General features: G+C 33.1%; 1 long non-coding RNA gene across 1 annotated transcript; it reads left to right on the top strand.

Moving 5' to 3' along the window:
• On the top strand, positions 1–2,380 carry LOC148207789 (uncharacterized). The gene is made up of 2 exons (XR_015787650.1): positions 1–906; positions 2,169–2,380. It is a non-coding gene; the product is annotated as an uncharacterized LOC148207789 (long non-coding RNA).
• The last annotated feature ends 2,846 nt before the right edge of the window (positions 2,381–5,226 follow it).

The following is a 5,226-nucleotide window of genomic DNA, read 5'->3' as shown; positions in this document are numbered from 1 at the left end:
CATCAAAAACTGTTGGGTAAAAATCTTTTCCTGATGATTTTTATATTGTCGCGATATATCTACTTTCTCCCGACGGATTTTAAAAAACCTCGGGAGAAGTTTACTTTTTCCGACAGTTTTTAAAAACGTCGGGGGAAGTTTATATTTTCCAACAGTTTTCGGAAGAAAGTTTTCCTATTCACTTACGAACCCTACTTTTTCCCGACCTTTTTACAATAGTCGGGAATGGGTTAATTTTTACAGACTATTTTTACATAAAGTCGGGGGAAGTTTACATATAGATTTCTAAATTGGAATATTTTTCCCACGTTTTATTAAAATCGTAGCGAACTTTCATTTTTTCGCGACGTCTTGTGTAAAATGGTTGGGAGGTCACTAGTATTCCTCTTTTTTTTTTTTATGGAAACAATAAAAAAAATCTAGAGTTAGTTATGCCGACGGTTTTTTAAAACCGTAGGAGATGCAGACTTATCCCGACTTTTACGAATGGACATTGGGAGATCTCTAAAATTTTCGACGTTTTGGAAAAACGTCGCGAGGTGTTTAACAAAATAGCCCTAAATTCGATTTAGCCCCATTCGCACCTACCCCCTCAAATCGATTTTCCTCTCCCAACTGTCGTACATCGCCTAAGCACTGCCGCCGGTAGCTGCCGTTCCTTGCCGTCCATCTGCCCGGCCCTCAACACTACCGCAGCCGTCCGTTGCTCACCGTCTGCTATCCGTAGTTGCCGATCATGTTCTATTTAGTTTGCTGCGAGAAAATTGATTATTCTACTGCGAGAAAATCCTCTCTACATTTTTTTTCATTTTCGAACCATGGTTTCTTCTTCTTCTTCATCAGAGCATCTTACCTCTTGATTTCGATCGCCAGATCGTCACCGGAAAAAAAGCGGCACTCAAAATGGTGACACATCTGAACTTTTGTTACTCTGCTCTTTCTTTTGTTTCTCGAGAAAGTAGTAGGATTCTATTCTAGTTCACCTCTTTGAAAATAAATGTTGTCTTGATATCGGGAGTTTCTTGCAATTTTTTGTCGTAGCTTCTTGAAATTAAATGCATGTTGAATCTTTGATTCTCTGTTTTAAAATTTGAAGACTCGTAATCCGCATGTAGGTTTCGGGATTGGGAAGTGAACGCGCAGTGTTCGCTTGGAGATCCGACTTGATTTTGTATATTTGTTATATCTTCTTCTTCAAGCTACTGTGATTTTTTCAACTAAACAATTCATTAGCGACTTCAAGTGATTGAGTAGTCGTGAATTTATATAATCTCCTTATGCATGTTGTAAACGAAGCCTAAAAAACTCTGTGAAGTTGTGATGCTTGAATCGGATCCATATTTTGTTTGTGCCTTTGTTTTAAATTTTGGAGGAAATCAATATCAAGATAGAGGTAAAAGCTTATAGGGAAAAGTCCTGGCCTACTCATATCCCTATCTTGCGTGGTTGAACAAGAAAATCCACACCATTTACATATTACGCTATCATCAGAAAAATTCTCTTCCTTCCCAGTGGTAGTATAAGAAAGGAGGAAGGTGGACTGTTGTTGTTTTTTTTTTTATTAAATTGGTGAACTGCTGTTGAGTCCTCAAATCTCAATGTTGGTATATATATTATATTATCCACCATGAAAGAATCATTTTGAGGCTCAAATTTTTTATATCTTTAGCATTATGTTAAGTTCTACAAGGTTCTTTGTCTGGTTTGTGTTTTTCTGTCAGGTAAGTTTGTAGCAGAAACTAGGGAGTGTGTTTGAAAATTATGCATGTTTCCAACACTTAAGTCTTTTTATGGATAGAGACCAACAGAGGGGAGACATGTATATACATATATTGATAAATATAGACTATGTCAAAAATTACTTTATATGTTGATTTATCAGCTAAAGATGAATTCATCTGATGAATGATTTAGTGTATCAAATGATTAATAATTGAATGACTTCACGAGGCTAATGTTTAATGGAAATCAAGACCACTTCTCGAGGACTCTCCCAAGCGACTCATATCTTCATAACTTTATGGTTGAATTCATAATCACATTTTATCTAATGTTTGTGGTGTCTGGTGTTGCCAGCCATTAGTTCCTCAACTTCAAAGCTTCAAACTTTCTCGGTTTATCTTGTATATCCAATTTGAATAATTGATTTGCCTTTCTTGATCTTACAGATGAGTGAACTTGTTGGACTTGCCATGGGCGCCACGGTGCTTCTCGACGTGATGTTTGCAGAGTATTAAAATTTATTAGCTTGGAAGTTTTTTGATGTTAAATGTTTTATTGTTAGATGTTAATGATCAATAGGTTTAGGTTTTGTAAAGTTTGTCTATTAGTATAAATTTCTTGAATCTAATATTGGAGTTGTCGAGAAATATTTTGGTTTCTTCTCCTTGTTTGTTTCCTATTATGAAATGTGAGAAATTCTTGGTGTTTGATATCTCTTTAAGATTCTTTGTATTGTATTAAGAACTTGTGATGGTATAAAATTTTACTTTTCATTCTTTACCTAGTTCGAATTACTATACATTCATAATAGTTTTGTTTTGTTTTTGTAGCGACTTTTGGGAATTATTATTGTTCTGAATTTACAAGAATATTATTTTATTTAATATAAAATCATATTATTTGATATTTTGATAATATGAATTGAAATATCATAAATTAGGTCGTTATATAGGGATGCGATTCAAATTAGCATGGGAGGAAAAAAAGGGAAAAAGAAAAATATCACTTTGTTGACTTTTTGTATATAGTCAGGGAGAAAAGGTCGGGAAAACTAACATTTCCCGACATTTTGTGTTCCGTCGGAAAAAGTCAAGTTTTCCCGACCTTTTGTATTCCACCGGGAAAAGTCAAGTTTTCCCGACTTTTTGCCAAAAGCGTCAGGAGTGACCTCCCCCGACGCGCTTCTTCCGACTTTTTTGCCGACGCAAAAATTTCGTCGAGAATAGTTTTGCCCGACGTTTTGAAGATTTTTCCCGACATTTTGGGTTTGGAGTTATGAAGAAGTCTAATTCAATTTGAATCGTTACCAAAACCCAAAGCCATAAGAAGAAAGGAAAGACAACGAAGATTATTGCACCTGGTTTTAGGGATTTTGTTGAGGGAGAAATCTGAGCACGACACGCGTCAGATTCCACGAGCAATCGTAAGACGCGAGACACAGACGGTTATTACCGTACTCTGTGCAGACATATAAGCGTGTCACACCCATAATTGTACGGAGAAGACATCGAGGACTGCAGTCTGAAATCTGCCAGCTGCAGGAGGATTGACCTACAACTAGAGGCACCACCTACTAACTCCATATGCATAAATATAATGATAAAGGTCATAAAAGACAAAAGAAATAAATGAGCTGTATCCTCATTTTCATAACACAATCTAAATTTATTAATACAGAAAATTTTAGTGCGCTAAGATCAGCTGGTGTGTTTGAAATGGACAAGAAAGATGGAATCCCTCTCTCTGTCCAATATTTTTCACGTGTTTTTTTTGCTAAGGAAAAAAATATATTAAAGATTAAAAAACTTAGTCCTTATAAAATACTTTAATTATTAATGTTCTACTATATCTATTAATAGATGGGTAAACATAACTAATAATATTATGAATGTCTATGAGTGTACAAGATATTTATTATATTTATTAAAAGAATAGATTGTAATATGTGTTTTTATAGAATTAAAATCAAACACGAATCCATCATCTTAAATTTACCCAAATCAACAAATTGTAGTCAACAACTTAACCGTTACATTATCTTACATCAATCAACCAACTGTTAGAATAGTTAGAATAGCTCATGAATCATTTGTAATCATTTTCCAAACCTCTAGGGAGCTAGAATAAAAAGTGTATTTTGAAATTTCAGGGATAAAATTGACACGTAACTCTAATATTAGAGACAAAAAGGTATTTAATCAACATATTAAAGAATAAGAAAACAGATCTTTATCAAATGTTTTAATTATAAATTTTCTAAAAAAAATGATTCTCATCCCACTTTTATTGTACAAGAATAAAATGCCTTTCTTCCCCCATCTTCCAACATTTTCCCTAATATCTTAATATGACTCCCATATTTTCCAAATTTCTTGCTTCTTTTGTCCATTATCTTATTCATAGAAATTAGCCTCTTAGGATATGTTTGGTAATAATGAGCAAACAAGCATATAATTTCTAAAAAAAGAAAATTAAAAATTAAGTAATTAACGAATGGGGTTTAAATTAGTGACATAATATTAAATTTCTATCAATATGTCAATATTTCTATCGACATTTCCATGTGTCTATAAATATTTGACATCGACATAAGGAGCAAATCGACATTTTTATAGTATTTCAAAAAATGGACAAAATAGAAAAATTATCAATAAAATATTGTTAATATAGACATAATATTAATATTAAATCATTTTTTACTTATTTAGAAATTGTGAATGGTTATTTGTTAATTTAAATATTTATTTTTCTAATTTTTTATTTTTATAATAATCTTTCTGAAAAATCTATTGATATGACATTTCTATGTAATTGAGACCTCAACATTTTCATCAACGTCGATATTTAAAATTTTGGTCGTGACTCCTGAGATACTTTTTAATTTAATTAAAAAAATGATATAGGTAAGAAAAGATATGATATCTAATAATTACGTTAGGAGTTGTCGGTTGCGGAAAGTCCTATAGTGGCCCCAACTTCCATATAGGGTAAGGATGCAAAAGAAATATTTGAAAGATAAAAGGAATTATTAAAGGTAAAGAAATATTTGAAAGATAAAAGGAATTATTAAAGGTGAGCTTTTAATACATTATCTTCTTTGGTGGCTCAAATACAAATATTGTTCCTCTTGGACATAATTTTTCTGATTTTGTTTTTGGTTTCACCTAAAGATCTCATATCAATAGAGATAATTGTTGTCATTGTTTACCATGGATCATTCCCTTGCATAGTAAATATGAGATTTTGTTTGCATTCTCCTTACAAACCCAACAATTCTCTTATTGAACAAAGTAACCACTGAGCCTCCCCTCAAATATTCATTGTTCATTCTCAGGTCAGAACGAGAGTTTGATCTTATCCAAGGCTTCGCACATCTTGATAGAGCACAACCATAGATCACACCATGACTATATCTTCCGAGGGTCACCATTTCTTTCTTCAGCACCCGAGGATTTCACCAACACAGCTAGACTTAGACCATGACTCTGATACCACTTGTTAAGG

This window comes from Momordica charantia, unplaced genomic scaffold (genome assembly GCF_013281855.1).
Source record: "Momordica charantia cultivar OHB3-1 unplaced genomic scaffold, Mcharantia_2.0 BLBB01000076.1, whole genome shotgun sequence".
Taxonomy (NCBI): domain Eukaryota; kingdom Viridiplantae; phylum Streptophyta; class Magnoliopsida; order Cucurbitales; family Cucurbitaceae; genus Momordica; species Momordica charantia.
The sequence above is the reverse complement of the archived record's forward strand: the minus strand, read 5'-3'. Positions and strand labels throughout refer to the sequence as shown.